The sequence below is a fragment of the Marmota marmota genome, unplaced genomic scaffold, assembly GCF_001458135.2.
Source record: "Marmota marmota marmota unplaced genomic scaffold, marMar, whole genome shotgun sequence".
NCBI lineage: Eukaryota > Metazoa > Chordata > Mammalia > Rodentia > Sciuridae > Marmota > Marmota marmota.
In genome coordinates this window covers 24163907-24187527 of record NW_026000229.1, presented here as the reverse complement: position 1 = coordinate 24187527, position 23621 = coordinate 24163907, and the positions used below count along the sequence as shown (strand labels likewise).

Here is a 23621-nt window from a genome sequence, read left to right as displayed (position 1 = left end):
GAACTGCATATAAATGTTGTGCTCTATACTAGTACATGACTAGAAGCACAGTAAGTGTGTTTATACCATTATCCTCACCAATATGTGAATAATGTATTGTGCTATCAAAACAGCCAATGACTATCTGAAAGTAAGAATTTTTCAGCTTCATTCTCTTTACAGGCTCACATGGTCCACTGTTGATTGAAACATCATTATGTGGCACTTGAACGTGTTTTTCTATATGAAAAATGATTCTGGTGTTGTGTTTAAAATTTTTTTTCCTTATCAGGTCACAAAGAGATTTATTTATTTACTTTAAAAATATTTTTATTAGTTTTGAAGAAATTTTTATTTTTATGGTCTTTATAAGGAAGAATTCTGCAACTACTAGTTATATGCTTTTAACTTAGATGCACCATTTTTATACTCCTCCAGAGGTTTTGGTAAAAAGACGATTTATATAAAGGCCATATTACAATAATAAGCATGTAATAGGTTCTTAATAAATGCTACATGACACTAGTCTAACCTTGACACTTCCAGTTATGGAAATTGAGGATTAAAAAAGTATAATGAGGGCTGGGGATATAGCTCAGTTGGTAGAGTGCTTGCCTCACATGCACAAGGCCCTGGGTTCAATCCCTGGCGCGCGTGCGCGCGCGCGCACACAAACACACACACACACACACACACACACACAAAGGTATAATGAAGACAGGGGTTACTTTACTGACTTCTAGAACAGGAAAGAAGTTAAATGATTTATGTAAGTTCACACATTGATTTTTATTTGTCCCCATTATCCAGGAAGAATGCTAAAACATTGTTGAAGAAATTTTTATTTTATTCATTTATTTGTATGTGGTGCTGAGAATCGAACCCAGTGTGTCACATATGCTAGGCAAGCGCTCCACCACTAAGCCACAATCCCAGCTCCACAAAGAGATTTATTTTCTCCTAAAAGTCTGCTTTTTAAATTTAGGGGTTCAATTTTTCTGGATTCTGTGTGTAATATGACTCTCCTCACTCCATATAAATGACTATAGGTCCCAATGGGCCATCATTTCCCTTGTAGATAAAAACTTTTGTTTTGTTAATGTGTTTCATTAAGCCTAGCACTTTGATACACATTAGGCAACTCTAAATGTATATTCAAAAGAAGAAATGGAGAGAAGAGAGAGAAAGAGAGGCAAGGGGAAGATAAAATGTAGGAAAACTATCTAGATATTGCTCCTTGATACAAACCAAGTATCATAACATAAAAGTCAAAGGGTATTAAAATAGACTCTGGAATGCTAGAAGCAAAAATACTGCTTATGTGTAACTGGACACTGACTCTGCTCTTTCTCCTCCAAGATGAGAATATTCTGCTTATCTTAGTGCCAAATTAATTCAAAACACAAAAAATTTTAAAAAACCTGATATGTCAGTAAAACCATTTATTAATGTCTTTGTAGAATGTTCAGGGAAATCTAGGTATAGAAAGGCAATGACATATTGAAAACCTGATACAGCAATTCTAGCTGAACAATTCCTATAGGGAACGTGGTGGTAAACATCATAGGAAACCTAGAGATGGGAAAAATTGATTAAAGATATATTGTATTACTTCCATTCAGAATAGTCATTGGCTCCTATATTTAAAATTAAATAATGCAGGAACATACAACAAGTAGGTAACAGTGTCTTCCCAACAATTCCCAACCTGAAGTTCAAGTGTATGTGTGAGGGAAGGCATTAGAAAATAAAAAGAAGAATGAGGTCAAAGACATGCCTCAGTGGTCCTTAACAAAACAAAACAAATATAAAACTCTAATATTCCTAGATCGATATTATATCTAGTTCAGTACAGTCATGAAAGTAATTCTTAATACTTGATGAAAGTACACACCACTACTTGCCCAAATATCACATCATATCTAACTTCTAATTTTTAGAAATAGAGGAGAAGAGGAATATACTAAATAGCACCAAGGAGATGATATCAGCAAAATTCAGATGAAGGGTTGCTTAACAAATAAAAACTGTTAAGAAAAAAATTTTAAAGGGAATCTATAGATTAAGAGGTATTAAACAATGGTACTATAATATTATTGATTGAAACAAACTGTAACCTCTCCTCCCCAAATGAGATGCACCTAGATATCTGAGTATTGATTATGTTTGCTGCTATTAACAAACTACTCTTTTAGTGTCAATCACAGTTATATTTATTTATAGATGAAATCATAAATGTGAGGATTCCCTTCAAAATAACCAATGGGGGTTATGGGAAGGTTATTAACAATGTCAAAGCTGAACAATAAAGATATGAGGGTTCATAGTTTTTTTCTCTTTTTGTAATGTATCTGAAATTTTTCACAATGAAAATTTTAAGGGGAAAGTGCTTAGCAGATCCATGTAAAAGAAAAGCACATCAATCATGTATGTTCTAGAGCTGAGACTAGTTTAAGACCCCAAAACCTTCTGATGTTGATTCAAACTATGAAACAAACATTAAAATAGACAACACAGAAAACTAAGAATAGCAGATTGAGTCACTATTGTCAATGACTACTGGGCCACTGTTACTTCATGTTTATTAAGCAGTCATGGAGTAATACTGAAAGTGTATGTTGGTAGTATTTGAAAGCTTATAGATTATATGACTAATTTTCACTTTCTAGTGAGTTATTTTCTCTTTTCTGCTGTTCTTCCATATATAGGCGTCTTTCATTAAATGATAGCTGATTGCTCCATATCCTGATTTTTTCCATTATAATATTTACGAATAGCACTAAGAGGATATAACACGCACTAAAAGGATTATAAAAAAATCTGTATTTTTAAGCAGGCAGTATTCTGAACAAAGTTTGCTGCTTCTTTAGTCTCAATCCATGTTTCTCTCCTTTTTTTCCCCCAAAAGCAAACAGATTTTCAAGTTGATAACAAAAGTTCACAGAGTCAACAGGCTTCAAGTATATAGTGGATAGTCAATTTTGTCTTAGGAAAGCATTTACTCATATATAACATACTTTTAAAAATTAAATCTTCAAATGAATTATCTAATAAGAAATACTGTGATATATATAGCAGAAATAAAAATTTTAATCAAGAAAATTGTGGGCTCTAGTCCCACAATTTTGGGAAATTTCTTCTCCTAACAACAATTATCTATTGCCAGAAGTGAGTTATAGGAAGGCTTAACCTTTGCTAAACTTCAATGCCCTCTAGTGCTGATTCTGCAGAAGTAGCTGCAGTTTCCAAATACAGGAAAATTTAGTTGGTCTATAGGATAGGTAAGAAAGCCCATAAAAATAATAAAAGGAGCCAGGAGGCAGGTGCATGTACACTGAGACCCATCTGTAAGGACAGTTCTGTTTTCTTTGAAATATGAGATTTCTGAGGCTTCATTTTCTTCTCAAAATTTTAGAAAGCTTTTATACTTTTTGTCACTGCTTAAATTTTATAATAAACATATAAAATACTTAAAAGCAAACTAAAACAGGGAGCAGGATAATGTTGTTGGATAGCCCAGTGGGGAAAATAACTCTTCTTCTCTAACACTGTACTATTTCAGAAAAAAGGTTTTATAGCCATATAACTTAGCACCTTTTTTATGTTACATAATGAAAAAACTGGGTTAGAGATAAGAGGTATGTGTGTGTGTGTGTGTGTGAGTGCGTACACACACACACGGGAATAAAGATAAATGACATAATTTTCTTTAGATATATCTTAGGTATCACTAATAGGTGATGCACTAGGTATATGCGATTCTTTTTAAACTAAAAAAGCATTAAATCATTTTTAGACACTTAACCCAGATTATAAGAGAAATCAAAAAGGAAATGTTATAGAAGACTAAAGTTAGAATGAGTTTTCCTATAAGATGGCAGAATCAGATAATGATGTTTGAAGTGCATATTAGACAATGCCAACATCTCATATAAATGAATACCAGAAAGTTTCTGAAAATTGCTGTTGGGATGGTCCTTTGGTATGCTTATGAGACATGACTTATTACTTCTTTCTAGAGTTTATTACAGTAGTAAAGGGTTCAGAACCTGAGTATTTGATTCAAAAAACAACAGTCATCAAATTTAATGTCTAACTGCCTTTCACTTAAACCAAAGAATCACTGTACTTTTCTCATAATAAAAGATAAAAATAATACAAAAATCAATTATATAGTTAACACTAAAATTCTCTCCCACAAAGGAGTAAATGTTGTTTTAATTTATAAAGGAGAGGCTATTTAATGAAATCAATGAGTTGTAAGCTCATCTTCTCAATGTTCAAATATATGATGCTTTTAGAGAGGAAGATATCAAGACACATATTTTAAAGGCACAACAGGAGGCTGGGTTATCAAAATATTACCATTTAAATACATAATCAATATAAAAATTTTGAAACATTTTATCCTTTTTGATACTAAATCTTTGAAATCCAGTGTTATTTTCAGTTACAACACATCTCAATTTGATCTAGCCATGTTTCAAGCGCTCAATGACCATATGTTATTACTGGCTAGTGAAATGGACAGCACAGATCCATGGAAGAGCATGTCTTATGAACTATAAAGAATGTAAAAAAGTTTGAAGACTGCTTTAGAAGTAAGCAAGCAGAGACAAAAAGAGGTCATCTGTTATTTTAAGGCTTAAACCTAACTTCCAATACTCTTGTATAGACCGCCATTGACCACAATACATGCAGAATAATTCCCTTCTAGATTTTACTAGGACAGTAAAATAATTGATATTATAGTATCTGTCCCCCCCCCACCCCCCGCTGCCCAAAATCACTAAGCTAATATCCTACTGTTCCTTGCTTTAAAGCAAGAATCACAGCACAGGTATAAAGCATTTATGCTGTAGTCAGTAAGGAATTATTACATAACATAGGTAGAAGACAGTTGTTAAATATAAAAGAGTATGAAAATACTAGTAGCCAGTCAAATTACAACCCGGAGCTGAAGAGAACTACAAAGTTGATACAGATTAGTGATTTATTAGCAGTATTTTCTAAGTGCATTTTGTGAGGACTGTTCTCCCAATACACATAGACAACCCATGCAAAAATGGCTGATGTTCAAGAAAACTTAGCAAGTGTGAGTTCGACAAAGTTAGATAGGATTCTAATTTTATTTAACATAGGATTTTAAGGAGGATTACGTTCCCCATCCTTATAAAAGAGGATTCCTTATGAATCTTAATATTCTAACACGCACTTTGACCATTTGAGAGTGGGTTACAGAGTTATCCTAAGCAACATTTCCCAAATTAATTTAATCAAAAGCTTTTATTTTCATAGAATTAGTACTGCAAATGGGGAAATGTTGATTTAGAAGCATAGGTAGTTAGTATGCACTCCAAACTATAGAGAAAATCTAATGCTAAACTCTTAGTAAGGATGGATTTTAAGAAAAAGGATATCATGGGCTAGCACTCTGAAGGTCTAGTTCCTACTAATATTCATATATAAACTCTAAGAACTAAATTATCAGGAATACCTTTTTATTTAATCAAGACCAAAAGGTGAGCTGAGTGTGGTGCACACCTATAATCCCATAGACTCAGGAGGCTGAGGTAGGAATATCCCAAGTTCAAAGCCAGCCTCAGCAACTTAGCAAGATCCTGTCTCAAAATAAAAAATAAAAAGGTATGCAGCTCAGTGGTTAAGTAAAAGTTAAAAATTGACAAAACAAAAGCTGGATTTTTTAAAAAAGAAATAAAACTCATAAACCCTTAGGGGGGAAAAAAAAACTTGCCCACATTCAAGTCTTAATGACTATGGAATACAGGATGATTTTAATTAAAATCCTACTTAAAATCATCTTATTTTAGTTTGTGTTCCTGTATTCCTGTAAATCCCCCGCCCCCCCACAAAAAAAAAAGAGAGAGAGGGAGAGAGAACTTTTTGAAAACAAATGAGAATGAGGATAACAAACTCACCTGACTTTAAAACTGCTACCGCTGAAAAAAGGCATGCTTAAAAGCACTGTGAGCTTCACAGGACAAAGTTTTAAAAAGTCATCAGCCAACCAGAATAAGTAATGCACACAAAAATATTTAAAATACTGTCTAGAACCAAAAGGGACCTGAAATACCTATAAGAGTCAATTAAAACAATAAAGACAAAACGAGAGTTACTTCCTCTTAGGAGCAAGATTTTTCTATGGTTTGTGGAAGGTGTCTCAAATATAAACAAAGTATACACTCCAAAAAATATTATCTGGTCTCTCCAAATTCTTAGTTTAGATTCAATGTTTTTTATATAGGATCAAAGAAGAAGTAACTTTGCCCAAATGTCTATTTGCTTATTTGTATCTTAGTAAACTGAAGAATATCTTTAAATATTTTAAATACTAATCTTTCAGTTGTACTTCAACTAGTTAGTGATTTATCCCCTCATACTCTGACATGATTACCAAAACTTTAAACTTGAATGTAAATGTCCATATGTTTTCACTAGAGAACTCTACAAATGTTTAAGAACTATCACCAATTCTATACATTTCTTTCCAGAAAACAGAACAGGGAAAACTTACAAATTCATTTTATGAAGCTAGTATTACCATAGTATTGATAGGTGACAGAAACACACACCAATGAAACAGAAAAGAAAATTTGGAAATAAAAGTACTCAAATATGCTCAAGTGCAAACACAATTAAATGGAGGAAAAAGCTTTTTCAACAAATGGTATTGTAGCAATGGGCCATTCATATATTATAGATACCACTTCATACCCAGTAAGATGTCAACTATTAGAAAAATAAACAAACCAACCCCCAAAACCAGAATGTAAGTGCCAGTGCTTGTGGAGATGCATCTGTTATGGGAAATAGTACAGTGGTCCTCAGAGCATTAAAAATAAAATTACAACAGAACTCACTAGTTCCAATTCTGTATATATACATAAAAGAACTGATGGAAGGGCTCAAACAGATATTTGTACACCCATGTTCAGAGCAGCATTGTTCATAATAGAAAAAGGTGGAAGCAACTCAAGTATCTACCAATAAACGCATGGACAAAAAAAAAAAGATATATACATACAACAGATCATTTAGCCTTAAAAAAAAAAATATATATATATATATGAATACATGCTACAACATAGGTGAAGCCTAAGGATGTGCTGAGTGAAATAAGCCAGTCACAAAATGAAATATAATACTGTATGATTCTACTTATGAGGTACTTAGTTGAACTAGCTAAACTCAGAGAAAAAAAGAACTGTGGGTGTCAAGGTGTGGTAGGAGGGGGATTAGTGTATTATTGTTTACTGAGTACAGATGGAAGGTGTTAATGCCCCCCTAACTATGTGAACATACCTAATACCACTGAACTATATTCTTAAAAATGGTGGAGATGGCAAATTTTGTGTTATGTGTATTTGTCACAATTAAAATAAAGTTTAAAACATGGACTTCAGGATAAGCCTCAGTGGGCACTGTGGCGCACACCTGTAATCCCAGCAACTTGGGAGGCTGAGGCAGGAGAATTCTAAGTTTAAGACCAGCCTGAGCAATTCAGTAAGACTCTGTCTTAAAAGGAAAAGCATCCTTGGATTCAATAACTGTTATCTCCCCCCATCCCCCCAAAAAGATAAGTCTCAGAAATTAACTCAAAATGGATCATGAACTTAAATTTAAAACAAAACTACAAAATTTTTAGAGAGAAAAATCTCTCATATCTAGGGCAAGGTAGATGTGCCATCAAAAGCATTATCCATAATAGAGAAAACTGATAAACTGGATGCCAGTTTTGGAAAAGACTCTGTTAGAAGGTTTAAAAGAAAAAAATTTTTTAAAAAGCTAGATTTTTGATTCTGCATGCAAGAAGCTGAAATCTCCAATAAGATCTACAACAAGAAAAAAGGCTAAACAAAATGGAAAATGAGAAATTTCTCTTAGATTCACAGGGTGGAGCAAAACAGAAAAACCTCTGTGGGAATCAGTATCAAAGCAGGGAAACTTGTTCTGTAACTGATGAGTTGCTGGAGGCTCAGTGTGGACAAGTCTGAGAGAGAAAAACTCCAAGAGGATCCAATCACTGGAGGTTCTTCAACTTTTCTGAATTTTACCTCAAGCAGATATTCTCAGTCAATGGTGGGGAAAAATTCCCATGTAATTCAGGTAAAAGAGACAAAGGAACCATTTTGAAATATACCAAAGCATTCTATTCTTGTTAACAAGTTCAACCCTCAAGATAAACTAGTTCAAACATAGCCTCCTCTGACCAAATGACCTGAAAGAAGGGAATTTTCCAACTTCAGCCACCTTTAATCATTCTGACTCATTGAGAGTTGGGGGGGAATCAAATAGTACTCATGCAAGTTTACAGTCCAGATTCCAGTTCAGGTTTACTAAAAGTGTGAAATTTATAGAATTACAGAATGTTCCCTCCCCCAAACCTTACCACCACATTACTAAAGGCTATATACACAGCAGTTCCTTTTACCCAGCATATCATATCTGGTTTCATGAGCACAGCTAGCAATAGAATCAGACTTTGATATGGCAAAGATGTTGAAATTCTAAGGTCAGGAACTTAAAATAACTATAATTAAGATGCTAAAGCTGACAGCCTGCAAGGATAGATGATAATATAAGAAGAAGAGATGAAAATTATAAGAACTAAAAAGAAAAGCTACAGATTAGTTAACAGAAATGAAGTATTTCAACTCAGATGGGCTTTGATAGACTGAACACACATGCACAAAGAATCTAAGCTTGAGGATATCTCAATAGAAACTACAGAAATTGAAAAAAAAAAAAAAAGACTTTAGACCCCCAGAATATCCAACTGTAGAAAAGCTACAAAAGATGTAAAGTGTGTAAGAGAAATTCAAGAAAGACAGGAAAGGAAGGAACAAAGAAAGTTTTTCAAACAATAATGACAAGGAATTTCCCCAGATTAATGTCAGACATCAAACCACAGATCCAAGAAGCTGACAGAACACGCACCAGGACAAATGCCAACAAACAAACAAACACTATACCTAACCATATCATTCTCAAACTACAGAAAATAAAGGAAAAAAAAATCCTAGAAGAAGTCAAGGGGTGAGGGGGACACTTTAGCTACACATGCATAAACAAGATGACAATTAACATCTGACCAATCCTAAGAAATGACATAAGCAGGAGCATAGTGGAGCGAAATACTTAAACTGTTGAGAGAATACTAAAACAGAAAAAAATACCCTTCAATACTGAAGGAAGAATATCTTACCAAAAAATTGAGGGAATTTGTTGGCAGTAGACATGCCTTGCAAAAACTGTTGAAAAAAAATTTTTTTTGAAAGAAGAAAAACAGGCAGGCATGGTGGTGTATGTCTGTAATACTATTGGCTCAGGAGGCTGGGGAAGGAGGATCACAGGTTCAAAGCCAGCCTTAGCAAAGGTGAGGTGCTAAGCAACTCAAGTGAGACCTTGTCTCTAAATAAAATAAAAAATGGGGAGGGGGATGTGGCTCAGCGGTCTGAGTGCCCCTGAGTTCAATCCCCAATATCCCATTCCCCCCAAAAAAGAAAGCAAAAAAAAAATGATAAAGTACAGAACTCAAATCTACATTAAGAAGCAAAGAATGTTAGAGAAGGGAAAAGTGAAGATAAAATGTAATGATCTTACAGATAACAGTTTGGTCAAAATAATAACAGGAATAATGTATTCAATTATGATTTTATATACATATACCCTGTGTATGTTTCCATAAAGTAAAAAGAATTACAATAATGATACAAAGAAACTGAGGTGAGAATTAGGATTATTTCATTATTATTTAGGTATGGGTAAAACAAACTGTAGTACATTCATGTCAGGGAATACTATTCAGCAATAAAGAGGAATACATTATTATTAATAACTGGGACAACCTGAACAAATAATCAGAGATTTATGTCAAGTGAAAAAAGCCAAAAGATTACTTACTATATAAACCTAGTAGGACAACATTCTTGAAATGGCAAAACTTTTAGAAATGAAAAACAGGTTAGTGATTGCTAAGAGTTAAGGAGAGGGTGAAGGGTGAGAAGGAAGTGGGTGTGGTTGTAAAAAGGTCCTATAGGGTTCTGTGTGGTGATGGAAATACTCAGTCTTGACTGTATCTACATCAATATCTTTATTGTAATATTTTACTACAAATTTTAAGATGTTACCATTGGAGCAAAATGTGTAACAGGATATACACAATCAATTTCTTACAATCACATGTGAATCAACAGTTATCTCAAAACAAAAAAGTTTAATTGACTTTGTATCAAGGTGAAAAAGGGACCCATTTCATTTTTCTTCTATATTCAGTTATTCTACCAGCGTTTATTAAACAGACCATTCTTCTCATTGTTTGAAAGATCACCTCTATCCTGTAACAAGTGTCAGGATATATATGAGTCTTTTCTAGGTTCAATTCTTTTCCTCCAGTTATTTATCTGTATGTTAATACCAAACTATCATAAATACTGTAATCATCACTAGTCTTGGCATTTGGTATAGCAATTTCTTAACCTATGATTTCCCTCTCTTAGGTGCATTTTGCCTATTCTACATCTTTTCCTGTTCCATAAAAAGAGCCTAAATCAGATTTTTTTTCTAATTTTTTTTTTTTAGTTGTATATGGATTCAATACCTTTATTTGTTTTTATGTGGTGCTAGGATCGAACCCAGTGCCTCACACTTGCAAGGTAAGTGCTCTACCACTGAGCTACAACTCCAGTCCTAAATCAGATTTTTTTTTTTAAAAATACTATTTGGATTAAAATTACAATGAATACATATGAAACACATTTGGTGAGAAATTAAAAATGTTTATTGTAGTCTTTATTACAACAAACATGGTATATATCTCCATTTATTCAGTCCTAAATTATTTATATCTTTCAATAAGGCTTTTAAATATATAATAAAGTCTTAAACATCTAAAATTAGAGCTATCGCCAAGAAATTTTCCAGTTACATTTTAAATATTTTTATTGACTATCTTAATAAAGTCAATAATTTTTATGTTGATTGAGTTTTCTATATTGGTTAACCTATGGTAAATTTCTTCCTTCTAACTATTTCTGTTTTATTCATTTTATTTTTTTCTTTCCATCTAAATGTACTATGAACTCTGAACATTTATTGTTTATTCATTTTAAAGGGAGTATTTTAAATATTTTTCACTAATGAGTATAGTTTTTGATGTTTCTTTGTAGATCACATTCATTAAGAAAGTTCCCCTTATATCCCTAATTTGCTCACAGCTTTGCCATAAACAGAAATTGTAAACTGGGCATGGTGGCACACACCTGTAATCCCAGTGGCTCAGGATGCTGAGGCAGGAGGATTGCCAAGTTCAAAGCCAGTCTCAGCAACTTAGTGAGGTCCTCAACAACTCAGTGAGACCCTGTCTCTAAAAACAAAAAAGGGTTGGGGATGTGGCTCAAAAATGGTTAAGTGCCCTGGGTTCAATCCTGGGTACCAAAGAAAGATAGAATGTTATACAATATATTATTCTTTTCCTGCATCACTTCAGATAATCAGTTTATCTTCCCTCACCTGTTAAGGTAGTAAATTAAATGAACAGATTTTCTAATGAGCCAAGTTTGCACTTCTGTAATAAATTCAAATTAGTTACGATGTTTTTTTAGGCATGTTTTGCTTCAGTTTGCTAATTTTTGTTTTAGATTATCTATTCCTGTTTATGAGTAGGATAGTAAATCTAAAAGCCATTTTTATGGCCTATTTGGGTGCCGAGATTATCTTAGTTTCACAAATGTTTACTAATACATAAGTTATCTATGTATGGCTGTGTAATTACCCCAAAACTTAAAGGTTTAAACCAGTCAACATTGTTTCTGTGTGTGTCAGGAATTTGGGAGTGGCTTAGCTAGCTGGGTTCACATGAAGTTTCATTCAGGATGTCAGCAGGGCTGCAGTATCCACTTTCAAGATGACTTACTCACATGATGCTTGGCAGAAGGCCTTAGTTCTTCATCACAGAGGTCTTTCCATAGGCCTTTGTATGTCCTAATGATGTAGCTCCTTCTCCCAGAACAAACAATCCAAGAGAGAGAGAGAGAAAGAAGCTGTTGTGCCTCATAAACCATTCCCTCAAATCTCTCTTGCATCACTTCTGCTTTTTTCCCTTTTCTGCTGCATTAATAGGTCCATCTCACAATAAAGGATGGAGTGAATGTCTCATAAAGGAACAGTTTGTACACTTATTTCTAAATTACTATAAAAAATTCCCTATTTTCTAATTTTTGAGCCTGTGTAAAACTGGAATTTTCTGTTCCTTTAAAGTTTGGTAGAATTCACTTTTAAAACCATCAAGAGTTAATATTTCCTTTGTAGTCAGCTTTTGAAGAATTGATTTCATTTCTTTAATGATTAAAAGGCCATCAGGTTTCTATTGTTGAAGTAAACTAAAGTGTTCTTGATATGTATCCATTGCATTCAATGTTTAAAATTTATTGGCATCAAGTTGTCTATAATATTCCCTAAATCTCTCCTGTATCCATTGTTATGTCTCATTTTTTATCTCTTATTTTTCTTGATTCATCATTCTGAGTCTTAAACATCTAATGGGAGTTTGCAAAAGAAACCAACTCAGAAGCTATTGATCCTACCATGTTTTAATTTTATACTTAATTGATTTCTACTCTCACCTATTTTTTTAGTTACTTCTATCACTCATTTTTCATCTGAAATTTAAAGCTTGTCTCACTAATTTTCTAAAGCATAACACATATTTTCTAAAGCTACACTACAAATTTTCTGTAAGTATTAATTAGCCATATCTAAAGTTCAAATATGGAATCTTTTCATTAGCATCTAATTCTTAATATTTTCTAATTTTCATCATGATTTCTTTTTCTGGAGATATTTTTAAAATTGCTACATTTGTGCAGGTATTCAACTTTTCATTATAAAAATGGTTAAAACAAACAAAAAAAAAAACAAAAACAGTACAACAAAAATCCATATACACTTCACCCAGATTCAACAATATTTGCCAAATTTATTTTCTTTTTCTACATATAAACACATATGTAATACATGCATCTGTTCTACCATTGAAAAGCATGACATCTCCTAAGAATAAGGGGACAACATGCATTTCCTAATAAGAAGCAAAATCTCATAAATAACCACAATTCCATCATGTCACCTAAGAAAATTAACAATTCCACAACATAATATACCATATGGTCCACATTCACATTTTTCCTAATTATCTCAAGAGTTCTTATAGAGCTTTTACCCCCAGAACCAGATCAAATCTAGGTTTATGCAGTATAAGTGGCTGTTACGTGTTTTGTCAACGAAAGTCACTCTGCTTCTTTTTTTCCCTATGATATTCCTTTTTTTTTGAAGAGCCAGGCCAGCTACTTAAGACACTTAAAATATAGGTAAAGTTTATTTGATTATANTCTTAAGTATCTTAAGTAGTTGTCCTGGCTCTTCAAAAAAGGGAATATCATAGGGAAAAAAGAAGCAGAGTGACTGTTGTAGACAAAAAATGTAACAGTCTGAAAGTCTCTGCCTTATAATTGCAATGTTTAGTCCATTTTTATTTAAGTTAATTGTTAATATTGTTGGTTTTAACTTTACCATCATGTGTGCTTTTCAATCTATCATCCTATTCTTTATTCCATTGTTCCTTGTTTCTTGCCTTCTTTTTGATTGATCTTATATTTTCAGGATTGCATTTTTTAAAATATCAACTCTTGATGGTTTTATAAATGAGTTCTACCAAACATTAAAGGAACAGAAAATTCCAGTTTACACAGGCTCAAAACTTAGAAGACAGGGAATTTTCTATGGTAGTTTAGAAATAAGTTTACAAGAGTTGATATTTTCTTTATAGTCAGCTTTTGAAGAATTGATTTCATTTCTTTAATGATTAAAAGACCATCAGGTTTCTATTCCTGAAGTAACCTAAAATGTTCTTGATATTTATCCATTGCATTCAATATTTAAAATTTATTGGCATCAAGTTGTCTATAATATTCCCTAAATCTCTCCTGCATCCATTGTTATGTCTCATTTTTTTATTTCTTATATTATTTGCATCTACAACTAATACCCAGGGTGCTAAGCAAGGATTTTGAATCTGGCTGGTTGAAAAAGTTTCTCAGCACTGTGTGATCTCCAGAATCTCCTTTGAAGCCCCAGTACCCATTCTTAAGAGAGTGGCCCTGCACACATGGAGTTCAATATTTAGGCAAAAAAATCAGAGAGACCCCCTATAAAGACAACTGAAACTCTGTAAGAAGTTTCCTTCTTTCCAATACCTAGATTCACAAATTCCAACCACTTTAGCAGTACTCTAATTACTGTTTCTTCCATCCTGCTAGTTGCTATTTGGGCTTTGCTTCCCTGAACTTAGTATGGATACTAGGATGAGCTCACTTCTTGGGTTTCCCTTCTTTTAAATATCTAGGCACTGTGCTTTGCTAATTAGATGCTAAATAAAACCAAGTGCTTCATGCTTTACACTTGATTCTGGAGAGAGCGTAGTTAAATACCCATTATTCCATTAACAGGAACCTGAAGTTAGTATGTATTAAAATTAATTTCTAGTAATTTTTATAATCTTAATACATATTCATTAAGAAAACTGAAAAACAAAAACATTTAAAAAATTGTAAACCAAGAATATGCTCCATAAATAAAATGGTGCTGATTTCTGATGTATTTTATTTACACATATATATTTATATATATCTATATACATGTATATCAAATATTTTTTAACATTAGGATGAAATTAGTTTTATTTAACACAATTCCTCAAGTAATAATTACATGATAAAAGGATCTGTATGGCTATATATTAAAATTTAGATAATTTTAAAATAATAAGCTTTCTCTTTTTGTGGACATTTATGTTCCACCACTATAAATAAATGCTTTGTCCTCGGACACCATATAGCTCTCTTTAATAATTTAGGTCTTTGTTTAAAAGTTACTTTGATGAAAATTCCTGTACCAACTGATCTATTTAAAACTGTAATTCTCTTCCTGACATATACTTCCTATTCAACTGCTTCATTTTTCTTCAAAGAATTTATCATCCTATCACTTAGTATATATATTTTTATTGTATACTATGTCTCCCTCCACTACAATATAAGCTTTATGAAAGCAAGTAATTTTGACTACTTTGTTTATTGGTATAATCCTAGAATACCTTCCTGATAGTAGGTGCTTAATTAATATTTGTTGAATGATTACACAACTATTAGAGAAGGATATATTATGCAACATGATTTAGACTAGACTAAAACAAAAATGTATTAAAAAAAGAAACAGAAATATGCTGTGGTTGAAATATTTTATATTTTAAAGTTTTCTACAGTTAATATGCTTTTGTTTTAGTACAAAATAAATGTTCTTTTGAAAAAGATGATGAATTAAAATTACATATCAAAAAAGGAGAAATGTATATAGGTAAAAATGAACTAAAACATCATTTTGATTAATGACTTAAATTGTGCTAAATCATGAATTATATCAACTTAAGACCATAAATGTTTGCTAACATAGCACTGTGGGAGATACAAGATGAATAACATACAGTTGCTGCCCATGAGAGTTCAACATCTAGTGGGACAAAAAGACATACACAATTTAAAAACACAGTGCATGTGCGGCTGTGATTGTAACTCAGTGGTGTGAAGCACTGGATTCGATCCTCAGCACCACATAAAAATAAATAAATAAATACAGTAGAAGTATAAAAAATGCAATAACATTTTTAAAAATACAGTGCATGCAAACTGTGATAAATGCTTCACTGGAAGTACATGATAAAATGGGTGAAGAAAACTGGAAAGTATGAAATAAACTGGGGTGGGCTTGCTTATGATCTTATAAAAGCTATCTTTTAATACAAAGGAAAAATTATTGCTACAGGTAGAGCCAAAGCCAAAGAAAAGATATAGAAGACTAATGACAAGAGTTTTAAGAGAAGAGCATGTAATCCAAATTAGTCCCTACCTATTAGGCAAGGGTTTGAAGTCTAAGAATATCCTTCAAATGTATGCAAATAATCTAAATGTATGATGCAGCTGGATCTAATACAAGTGAAACATGGTGGGTCATGCAGTGAAATGAAGAAGCTGCAGGCCTTCACATCAAAATTTTTAAAGTTTTGAAGAATGAACCGAGATAATGTGAGTAGAAGAAAGTAAGACAGAGAAGATAAAGAGAAAAGTCAAGATGGAAAGAAATTTGGAAGTATTTGGAACCGATTCTCTAAGCAATTTAAAAATAAAGTTTCTTAAAGTAAACTGCTCATTTCAGAAATGCTCAAAAAATGCATATAAAAATGCAAATAAAATAAAATAAATATAATAAAATAAAATGCAAATAAAAAAGAAAATAAAATTTTTTTTTAAATCAACCATAGCACTACTCCCTACATTATTAAAAAACAACATTTTGGAGTATTCTGCTTCCATTATTTTCCTAAGACTGGGGTTTCATGTGTATGTGCATGCCTGTGTCTAGTTGTGCATATGAAATTGTGAGTACTGCATTTTTTTTTCACGTCACTAATATTCTATCAAAAGAATTTATGTGCTGAGTGCAGTGGCACACACGAGGAGGTCCTGAATTTTTCATTACAAATATTAATCCAAGTGTTTGAGGAAGTATTTCTTTACATAATTTATTAGAAATTATCTCATGACTAGTTTTAGGCTATGTGAAAACTCAGGTGAACCATATTTATAAAATACACATTTTAAATAAGCAGATATAATAGATTAATGCAGATATTTGGGGCACCTAAAGTAGATTCTACCTAAAGTAGTGACTAGGAGATGTGATGAATGAAGACTGAGAGGAAGTACAGGTGTAAACTTTCAAGTGTAGTACATTCATTGCCAAGAGGGAAGTCACCCAATAGTACTAAAAGCTAGCAATAACTTTGGGAAGGGTAATGCACTAAGGAAGATCACCTCAGGGAGACTGCTGAGTAAGAAATCCTGATCATTATTTTCAAGAAGCTCAAGACTGGGTCCTCAATTTCAGGACAGAACTGAAGGAGAGAAGAAAACAACAACAACAAAAAACACTGATGATAAGAACTGAGGAAAAAAAAACCCAGATTTAAATGGGGCGGGGGGTAGAATCAAAGTGCAACAAGAAAATAAGATATGTAGAAAACTATATAAAAACTTAAGTATTACATTAAGTCCTACGTAGGACTATCATGGCAAGGCCCTGGGTTCAATTTCCAGTATGGCAAAAACAAAGAAACAACAATAACAAAAAACTAAACTCTGCTATTTAACAAAACAATCATATGACCTTGATAGAAATTACCCGCTAGTATTCAAATTGGTACCTGAATATTTTTTTTTAATCATACGGAATGAAAATTATAAATAGCTATACATATACTATATGAAACCCTTCACAAAGGAAGAACATAAAAACAAAACCACAGCCCCAAAGAATGGCACCCAACACTGGGATGTGAGTGGGGGTACAACCTACTTCTTTTTTGACTGGAGATTCCTCTGATCTTTTTTGGATATAAGAAATTCATCGGTGTTCTTTTGCGTTTTGTTTTTTTTTAAACTCTAAAAACCCCTTGGGAGGAAGAAATATTGAATAAAAACTTCAGTATGCTATAAATAAGTAAATGTAATCAGAAACATTATTTTAAGAATTGAGAAAGACATGAGTCCTAGAGAGGTGTGGGAAGAAGAAAAGGGAGGTTTTAGAAAAAAGGGTATTCAGTTAGATAACAGTGGTTCTGGTGATCTTCTGCACAGCAAGGTGATTACAGTCAAAGATGACGTATATTTCAAAATTGCCAGAAGAGCAGATTTTAAATGTTCTCTTCATCAAACAGTAAATATGTAAGGTAATGGATATGTTAATTAAACTGATTTGCCCATGCCACATTGTATACACATACTGAAATATCATAAAGCTCCTCATAAACATATGTAATTATTATTTATCGATTAAAATAAAATTAAATTTTAAAAACATAAATGCTGAGCTAATTAAACTCTTGGGAAATGGTCTTCTAGAAAGAAACTGTACTCTTCCAGAATAAGCCTTTAGGATCACAGTTAAATGTTGTAACTATCAATATACCAGACTTTCCTTACTTTGTTTTCCACAAAAGTCAGGCTATACTAATCTGACAAGTCCAGAGGTTAAAAAAGTTTTAAAAGTGTAGCAGTGCTACCAAAGTTGATTTTTTTTTCTTTTTCATTCCCAATGAGAAATCATAAAGAAATTCAATATATTTTTATTAAAAGCACTGAACATTAAGCAAAAATACTAAATTTGTTGTTTTGATTTAAAAATTTAAACACATTTACTTATAACAAAAAACTACATGAGGGGGTAGACTGTGGGAGGAGGAATATTAGAAAAACTGCACCAGACCCTCAACTAAACTCTAAAAGAAGCATGACAGTAAGTTTATTTATCTGTTGCCCTATGTATTCATTATTCAATGAGGAAACATCTATAAGTAGGAGAAATACAAACCCATCTTTATGGTGCTAATATTCTAACAAAGGAAACCACACAATTATACAAATAACTATTTCATTACAACTGCAATGTAATAGTAACAAGAATTAGAACTGAGGGGATGAGAGTGATAGGATTTAACAGACTCAGGAAAGGTCCCTTTTGTAGCGAAATGAGCTGAACTCTGAAAGATTAGAAGAAGGAGCTAGGGTTGGGAGAGAGTAGACCAGGTAAAAAGACAACAGGTAAAGAAAGGAAGGAATAAATTCAATTAGAAGTGGTCTATTAAAACCACTATCTAAATGCAATCACCTAAATAAGAATCTGAGATTTCAAAACAGTAATTTATAAAATTCTACTGCAAGAGGAAACCAGGGTAAGTAGTAAGGCTGTCATATTATCATAATCATTTGCATCTTCTTTAAAATAGGACCTCTACCATTAATATATTCTATTTTAATTCCATTATATGAAATTTAAAATAACTGAACTATGTATAAAATGTTTGTTCTCTAATTCTCACTTCTCCCTTATTTATTTAGATCATTTATTCAAAATTGCTGATGTTTCACTGTACTCCTGTAGACAGATTATGAACATTAAGTCTTATTGATGGCAAGTGTTTCAAATTTAGTAATAGTACCTATAATACTGTACTTAATATATTCAAGTTCATCCCTCTAATCAAAAAGACTAATTCTGGAAAACAGAAAAGTATAAATAAGACCACTCATAGATAACTAGGATAGCCTAAGTTCAGTCCTTATTAATATTTTGATGTATTTATTTCATCTTTTATATACATACTTAGTGTAAAATTTTAGTAATCCAGCCCAGTCTGGCCTCTCTGTTACTGCTCTTGTTCCACAGTCTACCCTTCTCAACTCAGCAACTGAGTGAGCCTTTAAAGGATCAGTCACCTCATCACTCTTTTGCCGAGTCTTCCAATGATAATGCCCATCTTGATCAGAGTAAAAGCATAAGTCTAAGTGCTTACAATAACTGCAAAACCCTATACAAATCTGCCTCTCCTTTACCTCTACCTCTTCTGTTATATTCTACTATACTTACTGCACTCTTGCTACTTAGTCTCTCTGCATGCAGCCTTTGCCCTCCATATCTGTAGGTCCTACATGCATTTGTACAACCAACCACAGATCAAAAATATTTTTAAAAATTGTGTCTGTTGAAATGTGCAGACATTATTTCTGTCATTATTCTCTAAACATATAACAACTATTTGTATAGCTTTTACGTTGTATTAGTTATTATATATAATTCAGAAATTATTTCCAGCAGATGGGAGGATATACATAGGTTATATACAAAAACTATGCCATTTTATTATGAGGGACTTGAGCACCTGCAGTTTTTATATCTGCAGGGGTGAGGTGGTGCTGGAACCAAATTCCCAGGAATACCAAGGGATGACTGTACTATTTCCATTGCCTGGAAAACACTTCCTTAACCTATCATCAGGGTTATTTCCACCACAATAAAGAAATACAGTAATATAATAATAAGGATCAAATGATATAACCTTGTATTTATAGATGGTGTATTAAAGTGAAATGGTTCTTTAAATTTTGTTGTGGTTAAAAAACAAATATCCAACATTTATCAAGTATTACCATGTGCCAGACTCTACAGTAAGTGTTCTATTTGAATACCTCTTTTAATCTTCACTGTAACTCTACAAGGTAAGCACTATTACTATTTCTATTTTATTGAAAAAGGAAACAGTTTCAAAAGGTTAGGTTACATGGGTGGCAAATTCAGGCAACTAATTCTAGAACACATTATAATTTGTTGCCTCTTTGTGTGATTCTGATAACTTGCCATTTTAAAACTATTAATTACTCTTAAGAGTTTTTTAATAAAAGCTATTCTAGCTTCCAAATTCTTATGCTTAGCAGAAATTTTTTAATCCATCTTAATGAGAATATTAATTTAAAGAAATAATTGTCTCACCAGTTCAAAATATGCTGCAGAAAAAAATGAGATCTGACAAATAGTACTATATAAATGCCAAATATATATCAAGTAGAAGTGTCTGGAAATAATGTGCACCATAGGAAGATCCACACAAATACCTGATTACTTATGGTAAACCTCAAAACAACATTTGACAATTTTTTTTTTTTTCCAGTGACCTAAAGCTTTGTAGCATAGCTAAAGTGCTAGAAGACTGATCCAGGGGAGAAAAAACAAAGAAAGACTTCAGAGAAAAAGAAGAGAGCCATATATAACTTCATGAGTTTCTAGAAACTCATGTCCTATTGTCAAGTTTCATCAATATATGAAATAAAAACACTATCTCAAATGTTTCTACCACTTTTGATCCTCTAGAATTATAATTAGATAAATTAGCTTTTTATTTCTAATTGCTGTGCAACTTAGGTAATATAATTTACTTTCATAACTGCTTTAAAAAACCAGAATGTTTTAAAATTTTATTAGGTCATAATGACTACAACTTTGTAAATATAATAAAAATCATTTAATTGTATATTTAAGGCAGAAATATTTATGGTATATAAGTTATCTCAATAAAGCTGTTTTATTTTAAAAAAAGCAGAATCCATGTAAATGCTCAACAATTGTAAAATTAATTCTAATTAACTCTGTTACAGTGTTTTTCATCTTTAGCATTTCCTTTAGATTCTCAGAGGAAATTAAATGGTTTATACATAAAACAAGTGACAAAGTATGGCCATTTTCCCTGTAACTGTTCATGATTTATCAGTTTACCATTTGCTTGCAACATTTACAGTAAAGGTTCTCAAATTCAGTGTTACAATACATACACAGAATATGTTAAAAGAAATTGGTTACTAAATAATAAAGTACCAAAATCTGTAAATGATGTAGATACTATATGGTAGGGTCTTATTTTTTATTCACTATCCACAGTTTCAGACTTTTTTTTTTTTTTATTGTTGGTTGTTCAAAACATTACATAGTTCTTGATATATCATCTTTCACACTTTGCTTCAAGTGGGTTATGAACTCCCATTTTTAGCCCATATACAGATTGCAGAATCACATCAATTACACATCCATTGATTTACATATTGCCATACTAGTGTCTGTTGTATTCTGCTACCTTTCCTATCCTCTACTATCCCCCCTCCCCTCCCCTCCCCACCCCTCTTCTCTCTCTACCCCCTCTACTGACCTTCATTTCTCCCTCAGACTTTTTTTTTAAGATTTATTTGTTCTAATTAGTTATACATGATAGTAGAATGCATTTTGATACATCATACATAAATGGAGTATGACTTCTCATTCTTCTGGTTGTACATGATGTAGAATCACCCTGGTAGTATGATCATATGTGCACATAGGGTAATAATGTCCAATTCCTTCTACTACCCTTCCTCCCCTCCTACCCCTTCCCTCCCTTCACTCCCCTCTACCTAATCCAAAGTACCTCTCTATTTTTCTCTAGCCCCCTGACTTATTGTGAATAAGCATCCACATATCAGTCTTTTAATTAGTGTTTAAAACATTTATACTTCAAGTGATTACTGATACAGCTAGGTTAACATGTCACCCTTTTTTCTTTTCTTCCTTTCTTTTTTTCTTCAATTTCTGTTTGAGAAAGTATTCTTTCTTCACTCTTGAAAGATAATTTTGTTGAATACAGAATTCTATCTGGTGAGGTTTTTTTTTTTTTTCATATTCTCAGTAGTAATACTTTTTTCTTTTTGTTTGATAGTTTCTGAAAAGTATGATGTAATTCTTACTGTTATTCTTCTGTAAGTACGATTTTTTTTCCTTCTGGCTTTCAAGATTTTCTTTCTGCATCTTGGATAAAATATGCCTAGATGTCATTTTTGTGTGTGTGTTTATTCTGACTGGTTTTCTCTTGAGCTTCCTGTATCTGTGGTGTGGTATGTATCAATAATTGTGGAAATTTCTCAAACCACTAGTACTTTAAATATTTCTTCGTTTCCTGTCTTCTACTTTCAATATTCCCATTACACATATGGCACACCTTTTGTAACTGTCACTTCTTAAATATTCGTCTCCCTATAATTTATCATTGTTTTTCTTTACCTATCAGTTTGGGAAGTTTCCACTGACATCTTCATGTTCCCTGATTCTTTCCTGCCATGTCCAGTGTACCGATGAGTCCATCAAAGGCATTCTTCAACTCTGTTACAGTGTTTTTCATCTTTAGCATTTCCTTTAAATTTAAATTCTTAAAGAGTTTCCATTTCTCTGTTTATCCATCTATTCTTGCATGTTGTCTCCTTCAGAGCTCTTAGGATATTAATCATAATTATTCTAAATACCCAATCTAATAACTTCATATCTAAGTCCGATTCTTATCTGTGTTGTTTTATGATATCCTGCTAGGAGTTAGGCTGGATTCACTATTTGTTATGTTGCAATGGTGTCATAGGCTAAGATTTTTTTTTTCCAGTGTCCTTCCTTTTGTCTCTTCTTTAACTTAAGGCATCCTTTGAAACTCCTTAAATAGAGTGTGAGGGTTACAATTCTTGTGGGCCACCATGTGCTAATCTGTATTAGTCCTATAGATGAGTAGTAAACTGTAAGGGGAGGGGAAACATTCTAAACTCTTCTCAGTTTTTCAGAAGTCTGAAATATTTTCCTTCCCTTTATCAAAGCCTGAAAGGGGCTGAGCTGGATATTTTCTTTCTTGCAGATCAGTTAGGCTTCATAAAGTTCCAGTTGATTAGGTTCTTGTAAACAGTTTGGTTTGAGGGTTGGCCTTGTTAAAGAGAACAGACAGCTGTGAACATATATTAAAATGGATATTTTTCTCTTTTGTTTTCTTTTGGAAAAACAGAAGGATTCTTCTATGACCTTTACAGTGAGAAACAGGGCTCCTGGAAGTAAAACTCAGGATAGTATGAGTCCCTGCCCTCAAAACTGGGCGCCCAGTTTTGACTCTCCAGCTAATCCACAATGAGCCTCCAGCAATCGATCAATAGCACTATAAAGTGTTTCTATGTATACTGGTGTTAGATACAGGCTTCTACTTCTGGGATTCTACTCTGTGAGTAAGCTGTGATTATACGACTCATCTATCTCTCCAATTTTTAGGGCAGTTCTTTACCTTGAAGCTAATTTTTAGTTTGTTAAACTTTTTTTTTTTTTCTTGCTGTTATGACCTGAATGAGGAT

At 32.6% G+C, this 23621-nt stretch overlaps 1 protein-coding gene across 2 annotated transcripts in view; it reads right to left on the bottom strand.

Moving 5' to 3' along the window:
* Rfx7 (regulatory factor X7) overlaps positions 1–23621 on the bottom strand; it is a 126905-nt gene that overhangs the window by 91065 nt on the left and 12219 nt on the right. The window contains exon 1 of one of the 2 annotated variants that reach the window (XM_048793199.1): positions 5477–5547. The exons of the other annotated variant lie outside the window; for it this stretch is intronic. The gene's annotated coding sequence lies outside the window, so the exon portion shown is untranslated. Of the gene's footprint in view, positions 1–5476; positions 5548–23621 lie in introns of those variants that run through there. 2 annotated transcript variants of the gene reach the window in all.